The sequence below is a fragment of the Salvia hispanica genome, chromosome 4, assembly GCF_029641045.1.
Source record: "Salvia hispanica isolate PSC_SH4W2 chromosome 4, Shi_PSC_v1, whole genome shotgun sequence".
NCBI classification, from domain to species: Eukaryota; Viridiplantae; Streptophyta; class Magnoliopsida; order Lamiales; family Lamiaceae; genus Salvia; species Salvia hispanica.
In genome coordinates this window covers 18,371,853-18,382,814 of record NC_142695.1, presented here as the reverse complement: position 1 = coordinate 18,382,814, position 10,962 = coordinate 18,371,853, and the positions used below count along the sequence as shown (strand labels likewise).

Here is a 10,962-nt window from a genome sequence, read left to right as displayed (position 1 = left end):
ATGGCATCACATTCAGTTCATCATTTAGAATTTGAGAGAAGCATAAAGGTCATAGCAGATTCTTCAAATCTGGAAGTCGACCCTTCCAAATTCAACATTGCTAATGACTACACAGCTTTATCATGTGATTCACTCCCTCACCTCGATTTCTCCTCCCTTATCTCCGGCAATCCTCACCAACGCACCAAATCCATTCAAGATGTCGCGGAAGCATGTCGAGTTTGGGGCTTTTTCATCGTAAGAACATATGTACTACATTTTCCCCAAATCAATTCCTCTAATTATGTGATTGATAATGATTATAATTAAATTGCAGCTTGTGAATCACGGGATACCAGAAAGCTTAATGAAGGACGCCATTGCAGCTGTGAGAGAGTTCTTCGATTTGCCAGATTCTGAGAAGAAGCTTTACAAAGCAAAAGTTGTGTTAGATCTGATTCAATGCGGGAATTTCACCATTGCAAACACTTCTGTTAAATGGTGTAGAAAACATGATTGAAAGGAAAGAAAGGTAGAGAACGATTATTTTGAATGGGATGATTATTTCATTGTTTAAATAGGGTGCAGGAAGCAATGTACATGGTAAGATCATAATTACAAAATATTATGTCAATCACCTAATTGGAGTAATTGATTCCAATCAATCTTTTCCTTTTCTAACACTCCCCCTCAAATTGAGTGGTGGGGTCTCCAATAATCAATTTGCAAAGAACATCTTCAAAAACTCCCGTGTTGACTGCCTTTGTCAAAATGTCGGCAAGCTGATCCTCTGAGCGAACAAATGGTAGCTCGACAATACCCTTTTCAATGTTTTCCTTGATAAAGTGTCTATCCACCTCGACATGTTTGGTTCGATCGTGTCGAACCGGGTTTTCTGAGATGCGTATGGCGGCCTTGATGTCACAATATAGTTGACACTTCTTACTAGGAGTGAGACTAAGTTCCTTCATCAACCTTCTTAGCCACATTATCTCAGTCAGTCCACTTTTAATCCCACGAAGCTCTGCCTCAGCACTCGAGAGGGCCACCACTTTCTGTTTCTTACTTCTCCAACTTACCAAGTTACTTCCAACAAAGGTAAAGTACTCAGCGGTGGACCTTCTATCATTAGGATTACCCGCCCAATCAGCATCCGTGTATCCATGAATCTCAACATTACCATTTTTGGAGAAAAACACTCCATGTCCTGTTGTCCCCTTTAGATATCGACAAACCCTGAGCGCTGCTTCCATATGATCTGTTTGTGGTCGATGCATAAACTGACTCATGATCCCTACAACGTAGGCAATGTCTGGCCTAGTGTGTGATAGGTAGATAAGCTTTCCAACTAGTCGTTGATATCGACTTCGATCTGTCATCTTGGCCTTATCATTAATTTGCAATCCATGATTAACTACTATAGGCGTATCTGCTGGCATACACTCTAGGAGACCCGTCTCTGCTAGGATGTCCAAAATGTACTTTCTATGTCTTAAAAAGATCCCTCTGTGTGATCTTAATACCTCAATCCCAAGGAAATACTTGAGGTCCCCTAAGTCTTTCATCTCAAACATTCTTCTTCAAGCTCTCAATCTCTTCCAAGTCATCACGTGTGATAATCATGTCATCGACGTAAATAATCAAACAAGTGATTTGTATCTCCTCTTTTCTTCAGAAACAGAGTATGATCGAAGAGTTTATACCCATAGCGGATCATTTCCCCGGCGAACTTCCCAAACCATACCCTTGGGAACTGCTTCAACCCATATAGAGTTTTCCTTAGCCTACATCCTTCACTCATCTTGAAGTCTGCTGCTAACCCTGGAGGAGCCTCCATATACACCTCTTCTTCCTTCTTCAGCTCACCATGAAGACTCGGATTGTGTTCATCTTGGCCACTAGGAAGAAGGTTTCTGATTAATCTATCACATATGTCTGAGTATAGCCCTTCGCAACTAGTCGTGCTTTGTTCCTCTCAACTAAGCCATCTGGTCTCCTCTTGATAGTGAAGACCCATCGACATCCCACAGGTCGCTTCCCTTTGGGTAAAACGCACGTTTCCCAAGTGTTGTTTCGAATCAATGAACCTATTTCTTTTTGCATCGCCTCTCTCCAGTGCTTATGTCTCATAGCCTCTTTCCATGACTGTGGGATCTCTTCTTCCTCATACAGTCTCATCTCAAATGCTTGAGCCATTTCCGACAGGTGACTCGTGACTAGGCAAGTGACAGAGTAGTGAGTCTTCCTGTTAATCCTCTCAGGTATGTGCCTCTTTGGTGGAACTCCCCTATTCGTCCGATGTGGAAGGATGTATCCTCCTGTGTCGGGTTCAACTCCTTCGGCTTCTTCTACTTGACTAGCTTCTTTATCTGTGCTTTCCAAACGGGCTTTGTTTCTTCATCCAAAGTTACATCATCAGTGGTAAAGGAAACTGGAGGAACATGATTATCAATACTTACATTGGATAGCCTCAACAGAGAAGTAGTTGGCTGCGTGTCACCTTCAGGAACGGACTGTCCTACTTCAGAGACTTGCTCAGCGGAGCCGCTTACTGCTGTATCTGTTATGCCCACTTCGAGATTACTTGGCATTGGCATTGGCGATGATATCCAACTTAGCGGGTCCTTAATAATATTCTCCCCCTGACCGCTGAGATGGGTATAGAAGTATTCAGTTTCAAGGAAATTGCAATTCATGGTGACAAACATTCGATGGTTTTAGGATCAAAGCACCTATACCCGTTTTGGTTTACCCCGTACCCCACGAAGACACACTTAATTGCACATGGGGAACGTTTGGTTCATTCATGTTTCGGGGTATGAATAAAAACAGAGCACCCAAAGACTCGTGGTTCAAGAGTTAGGGATAGTGGAATTTTGGTGAAGGAGGATAGGGCTTGGAGAGGCGTTTGGTGTTTGAGGATACTTGTGGGTAATCTGTTCAAGAGGTGGGCTGAGGTGGCAATAGCTTCTGGCCAGAAGTGTTTCGGGGCCTTTGATTCAATGAGCATAGAGCGGGTCATTTCTAGGAAGGAACAGATTTTTCTTTCGGCTACACCATTTTGTTCAGGAGTATAGGCACAACTAGTTTGGTGAATCAAACCATTTTCTTGAAAAATTTTTGTCATGGAAAAGTTAACGAATTCCCTCCCATTATCTGATCTTAGGATTTTTATAGAGTGTTGGTACTGGGTTTTGATAAGGTTAAAAAAATGTGAAAAATGTGTATAAACCTCGAATTTTTGTTTCATGAAATATACCCATGTCATGTGAGTGCAGTCATCTACAAAGACTAAGTAGTATCTAAGACCCTGTCCCTAGTAAAGGGTGCGGGCCCCCAAACCTGAGAGTAAATTAAGGAAAACGGGAAATCAACACGAGTATTATTCAAAGGATAAGAAGTTCGGTGGCTCTTGGCCAAAAAACAGGTTTCACAATACTCATCATGTTTAGAAACAAAATCGGGAAATAATAATTTTAAGTAACCGATAGACGGATGTCCCAAGCGCCGATGCCAAAGCCAAGCTTTCCTATCGGTAGACCCGTGAGTTAGCATGGCAGTCCATTTTTGAGCTATCTCATCTACATAGTACAATCCATCACGTTCAATGACACGTCCAATTATTTCCCCGGTTCAGATATCCTGCAGTAGACAGAAATGTGGTTGCATCAATTAGGTGCAATTTAATTCTTTTGTGACATGGCTAATAGACAACAATTTGTTAGGCATCGAAGGAATGTAAAGGCAGTTAGATAATTGAAGAGTAGGTGACATTTTCACTGTCCCCTCTGCGAATTAAGGACATATTAAAGAAATTCGAGTTAAATTTTTTTTAAACGAACGAGGTGAGCTTTCGAACTAAAGTTTAACTGTGAGCTTTCGGTTTAAATATGAATTTCATGCCAAGTCTATCTTATATTAAAATTTGTGCTACGTGTGTGCTTTCTATTTAAGAGATGTCCTTTTGAGTGTGATTGGAATTATTATTTTTAATCCATGATGATGTGATATATGTGCTTAAAGTGGAAGTGATTGTCATGTGTTGCTATGTATAGTTTTTGAGTGAATTGTAAATCGCTCGGCTTTGCCAATATGAGGAAAGGAGGATACAAATATTTTGTCATGCCATATTTTATTTTGAGAAATGTCTATCTGTTTGTCTAGCAAGGGGAGTGTCCCTACTAGACCAACTATAGTATAATCGAATTCGAGTCTAAGTGTGGAGAGTATGTCCACCTAGGCTAGTGTACACAACATGTGGATCGGGAGCCATCCTTCGAGTTGGCTGGTCTAGTGGACTCGAAATGTGGCCACATTTCCAGTCCATGTACAGTTCAGATGTGGTCTATGGGACCTATCTAAAGTGGTTGTTGCCATGCATGGTTAATCAAATTCGGGTCTCAGCGTGGGTAGCGTCCCTACTTTGACTAGTGTACACCAGAGACCGTAAGTCATCGAGCGGGTTGGCCGATTATTGTGACCGTGGGAGGTGGCCACCTTCACGGCACCAGAAATAACAGATATGACAGTTTTTCAAAGAACTCAAGGATTAGTTGAAGGTTTATGATTTTGATTTAATGAGATGGTACTTTATGGAAAAAACTAAAAGCTCAGTCAATTGATCCTATTTTACTAAATGAAATAATTTTAGTGTACTCGGGCCTTTTTAAGACAAAACCCCGAGCTCACTCACTAATGGCTTGACATGACCGTTTTATGAAAATGTATTTGGCTTGTGTTCATTGAGTACTTCAAGTACTCAGCCCTGCATGTGTTTTAAAAATGTGCAGGTTGATCAGTGATGATGATGGGCGGTGTTGAGCAGAGACGGCGTATGTTCTTTGATAGAATAGTGATTTGGATGCATTGTGTCTCCATACACGATGTCATTCGCTCTTGGATGCTTCCGCTAAAACAGTATTTATTTCGAGTTTATGTAATTGATGAGACGATACTCTGATTTTATTCAAGTCATTTCTATGATTTCGAGCCAAGTCCAATTATACAGTTGTCTTCACGCTTCTTACCCGCTTCTTATATCCCACCCTAGTCGCGATAAACCGTTCTTTCTATCCTTAGAAATGGCGGGCGTGACAGGAAGTGGTTCCATTTTAACTATCTCCCACTTTGTTGATTCGTATTTGCCATCAATGGCAGTCAGGAAGGTGTACAATCTCTGTTCTTGGATCCAATTGTTGTGTATTTCTATATCCTCAGGATACTTCATAGGGTTTGTTCGTTTCTGATCTATTGACATCCATAGATCTTGCAGGGTGCTCCATACCTCTTCCAAAGATTGATTTCCTTGTTTCACTATACTGGCTTTGATGTGCAGGTCGTAGATTTGGAGTTTGTCTCTTCCACTCCCGTAGGTGACCGCCAATGCATCCCATATATGTTTGGCAGTCGGCTGCTTCAACACTCGGCTAACCAGCCGTGGTTCGATATTCCATGTAAGCCATGTAAACATGTAATGATCGGCTTGTTGCCATTGCGGGAAGGCTGGATCTGTTCGTGGCGGGGAAGGCGGCACTCCGGTAACGTGAGATACCATTCCCCTACCACTTGTAGCCATCTTCATCAGCACGGCCCATTAGGAGTAATTGTCTTCATTTAACTTGCTTCCTTTGATGTGGAGAGGTTGTGTATCAATTTTGTACACAATTTTTTTTTTCTGGTGGGGGTTTCTGGTTTGGGTATTATCATGGCAAGACTTCTGTTCATGATTTCGGCAATTTGCCAAGCAATTTCATCCGACTGGGATGAACTAATTTTTTAATCGTTTTCTGACATGTTTGGAAGTTTTTCTGCAGGTTTTGGCTAAAGGTCGGGAAGGGTTTAGGGACGATGATGAAACTTTTCTGAGTCGTGCTCTGGTACCATGTTAAATGGTGTAGAAAACATGATTGAAAGGAGAGAAAGGAAAAGAACGATTGTTTTGAATGGGATGATTACTTCATTGTATAAAGGACCCTTTAAATAGGGTATAGGAAGCAATGCACATGCTAAGATCTTAATTACAAAATATTCTGTCAATCATCTAATTTGAATAATTGATTCCAATCAATCTTTTCCTTTTCTAAAAACCAGAGCTTCACTTTATGGAGAGATTACCTCAAGCTCTGTGTCCATCCCGACTTTCACTGCCCTCACCATCCACAACTATTGAGGTAAAATCATCTAGATCTAATACTCCTATAATTAATTCATCCCGACTTTCACTGCCCTCACCATTCCCCACGATTGAGGGAAGTTGTGATGGATTACGGTGAAAGAATCCGAAATTTGTTTATAAAGCTGATGGAAGCTGCTTCGGAATCTCTGGAATTGGATAAACATTATGTGGATGAAGCTTTGAAGATTGATTCCATGGCACAAATATTTGTTGGGAATTACTATCCTCCATGCCCTCAGCCTGATCAAGCAGTTGGCATCCCACCGCATACCGATTCAGGTCACCTCCAACCAATTAATATTTACTTCAACCTTCTTTTCGGCACAGAGATAGACATAAAATATGTTTATCATGTTAAGTAAAGATAATAAAATAAGAGACAAAATAAATTTTTTTAAAAAAATTGTACAGTAATATTTATTATCGCACATGGAATGACGACTAATCTATGGCAGTAGAACTGATTTGATGACATTTCTGATAAATAATGGAGTTGAGGGTCTACAAATTGAGCATGATGGCAAATGGTTCAACGTCCAATCTCCTCCTAATTCCATTTTGGTTAATGTAGATGACCACCTTGAGGTAAATCACTATCACTATTAACATTTTTATTTAAATTAAATTAAAAAGGGAATATCGATCCATTTGATTATGAATCATGATGCTTCAAATAATTGACTAAATGAATATTTCCTTACTTTTCTAAGAAATAGAAAACTTGTTATGGTAAAAGAGCTAAGTTTAATGATTTACTTGCCTATTTCAAACAATATGCTAAAAAGTTTCAAATCTGAATATATATGTACTTTTTGCATGTAAAATTGGACAGATATTTACGAATGGAAGGTTTAAATCTCTAAAGCATAGAGCTGTGGTGAATAAGGAGAGAGAATTTTAATTCGAAAAGGATGGCTCTGCGATCTACCATTCTATGGACTATAAACACTACCGGGAATCGCAACTCACCAAAACCCGTCTCGGTGGTAAATCCTTTTTGGAGCAACAAATCATTATCCAAGACAACTAGATCTTGGCTAATTCATAATGACATTGAATAACAACTTTCCTAAATCTGGAAAGCTTTATAGACTTTGTTTGAAGGATTTGAAATCGTGTGTAATCCGTCTTGTTGTCTACAAATGTTGTGATTGTCTTTGTCGTTTTACTTCTAAATTATTCTCTCTGTTTGGGTTGCACGTATTAATTTACAAATGGCATGCAACTATATTTGGCGTAGTAGTACTATTTATACATATGAAGACGTTAGAGGGCACACAATGTAATCAAATGCAAACTTTAAATATTGTACAAACTTCAAACTATAATTTGGACCGTTAAAAAACATTAAGAGATTACAAAATAATAACAACAGAAAATATTAACACAGTGTCAACAGTTGACACAGTGTTGATATTGTGTTGATACTGTGTTGAAATCAAAATCTTTAAATTTTACACTGTATTGACATTGTGTTGACGTTGTGTTGAAAAGTTTGGAGTTTGTACAATATATGAGTTTGCATTTTATCACTACCCTCGAGAGCACACCGTAGAAAAGCGTAGGTTTATATTATCATGTATGTGAAATGAACTTGCATATGTGTCTCTTTAATAGGGACAAAAAAGGATCTCCTATGTATTCGGAAGGTAGGGATATGATCAAATGAAAACTCTAAATATTGTACAAACTTAAAACTATGATCTGGACTATTGATAAATGTCAACAGATCATAAAAAAAATATCAATAGGAAAATGTCAACAGAATTTCAACAGTAGTCAATGATGGATGCTATGTTGATATTGTGTTGATACTGTGTTAACATAAAAATCTTGAAATTTTATACTGTGTTGATATTGTATTAAAACTGTGTTGAAGCTGTGTTGAGTAATTTTGAATTTGTACAATATATAAGTTTGCATTTTATCACTACCTCGGAAGATATGTGTATATCAATATCTGATAAATATTAATTATAAATTAATACCTATCAAAGAAATTATTTAAAAAATGATAGAAGAATAGAGAAAAAAATCGTAACTTTTGAAGAAAGATAAGAGAAATTTTTCTAGAGAACCGTGAGAATGATAAATCCAGCTAATTGGGAGGTAAATCCTTTTCTGAGCACCAAGTCATAATCCAAAGACAACTAGATCATGGCTAATTCATGTGACATTGAATAGTAAATTATCTGGGATAATTTATAGACTCGTGTTGTTTGGAATATTTGAAGGAGACAAAAATTGTATGTAATCCATCTCTTTGTCTTGAAATGTTGTGATTGTGTTTGTCTTGATACTTTTAAACTATTTTCTCTTTTCAGGTTTGCACGTATTTATATATAAATGGCAAGTTTATTTGAGTTTAACGTGACCTAATGAATTTCTCAACAATGAAAAAATTAATATCTCCTTAAAGACCAACTGAGTTACCTGTCTAGATAAATGCATTCTTATAGAGAATATGTATGAACCAATTTCATATTATTCTAAATTTATAAATATATTCTTTTTTTGGCGGATCTTATATATCATGGTCATATATAGCTTTTCCAATATCCAAGCTAACAATTCAAGAGATTCGGAATTTGTAGGCTAGCTATTCCATATTTATTAGGTCCATATGTCCTCGTTTATTTTATTACCATTCCATTTTAAAAATCATTTATTAATATTATGAAAGTCTCCATTGCGAGCTATACTGCATGATATCAATTAGAGTGAATTTCAAAAATGGTCCCTGGACTATGGGTTTATCTCGTAAATGGTCCCTGGACTTTAAAAATATCACCAGCAGTCCCTGGACTAAGGCTTAATATCAAAAACGGTCCTTTTGCACTGTTTCGAGACGAAAATGCCCTTTTCAGGCTTTGGGCAATTTGGACAATTCAATTTCGTCTACTGTTCACTCATTTAATTTTGCAGGTTGTGTCATAATTGCATCTCTCTCTCTTCACACCTTCTATTTAATATTGACCATATTCTCTCTCCCATGTCTCATTTCCCTTCTTCTTCTTCTTCTTCTTTTCTGCACCATTTAGTGTTAAAAATCTAGACGCGATTCTTCATATTTATGGTCCTGCTTCCCTCCGCAACGTCGAGCTTGCTTGCCTTCATGTCTTCGCTGTCCGTTGAAAATTGGACCGATGGAGGAGGAGGAGGGAATGGTTGTAAGTGGCTCCGGTATGAGTACGAAAATTGTATGTGCCGCCACAGAGCGACTCTCAAAATCGTTGCCGACGCAAGAAAGGCATCATTTGGAATGTTGTATTTCGTATGCGAGAAAAAGGGCACAGTTGGAGGCTGCAATTATTTTCGGTGGTGTCATCCGAAGCGTGTGGATTTTGAAGGCTGCAATTACTTGGTTGGAAACAATGGTCATGAAGACGAAGTTGGAGGAGAAGATGAAATTGGAGGAGAAGACGAAGTTCATTCTGAAGTATATCCAAAGCGGTATGAAGGTGGAAGTAAAGTGAAAGATTATATTCTTGTCTTAGTTGCTGGGTTTTCGTTGGTGGTTTCATTTGTAGCCATTATGGTCAGTTTGATGAAGTAGGATTGAACAAGTACTCCACTGCAATGTTCTGGGGAAAATATTGGTGAAGAAACATTTTGTGAAGAAGAATTGTAATTTGAAGTGCTGTATTTTGGGGAAAAAGTTACTTAATTTGCATAGTTTGACTTTTAATTTGCAGATTGTGATCTTGGGGATGAACATTTCTACGTTTGAAGTTTTAGTTGTTGTGATTTGAATAGTTTAATTGCCGAAATGGGTTTTGTTCGATGGGTATGAAATGGGTTCTGAATTGAATACAATAAACAGGGTAACTTGCGAGGATTAAAATTTGTAGTGTGTGATCAGAACCAAAAATTTATGTAAATTGATTAACAAGATTTATGTATTGTTAAGTATGAAGTTTCTGGTTTTAAAATTGTGATTTGAAGATTTGGCTAATTAACCACGACGAAATGAAAGTTGTTGAAATAATAACATGACTAGTATTCTATACAGCTAAATCAACTGTAAATAATATCAAAATTGCACTTCAGATGCCGTACAAACTAAAATTAGATGTAGTACAACAAACTAATAGTAGATGCAGTACAACAAATTAGATGTAGTACAACAAACAAATATCAGACTAATACATTAGTGTTTCAGAAACTAATATCAGATGCAGTACAAAACTAATATCATAACGGGTGTTAAAGTAATATCATATCAGGTTTTAAATTAATATCATATGTCGTCCCAGAATTGGGCAGTTCAAAATTTGAACTTTTTCAAACTGTCAGACTCACCCGGATTTGCATGTACTGTCGTATATACACATATGGGGTGTTGACACGTAGAGAGAGAGAGAGAGAGAGAGAGAGGAAAACTAGACTGGCTTTCGAGAAACCCTTCCATCTTCCCACCACTTTTTACCACCGTTCATCTCCCTTTCCTCCCTCACACTTACCCTCCAATTTCCCTCTCATTTTCCTCTCACCACTTGCTAACATATGCATAAACTCAGTCTCACTCCTCTCCGTCGTGACTGGTGACCAAGCGAATCGTCGTTGCCCACTCCACCAAAGTTGTATCAGCGACCAGAATTCCGAAGGGGACGAATCAGCGATCGTGATGCCGCCAAAAAAAAGGGGTCGAAAGAAGAATAACGATGAAGGTGCTAGCTGTAGTCGAAAGGCGACGAACAATGATGGTGCTAGCTCGCGTCGAAATACGAGGAAGAATGGTGGTGCTGGCCCAAGCCGTCCGGTAATAATAGACCTTGATGAAGAGAGATGGAAACTTCGTGGTGAAG

At 38.4% G+C, this 10,962-nt stretch overlaps 1 pseudogene; it reads left to right on the top strand.

Moving 5' to 3' along the window:
- On the top strand, nt 1-7,184 carry LOC125192703 (2-oxoglutarate-dependent dioxygenase 19-like; annotated as a pseudogene).
- The last annotated feature ends 3,778 nt before the right edge of the window (nt 7,185-10,962 follow it).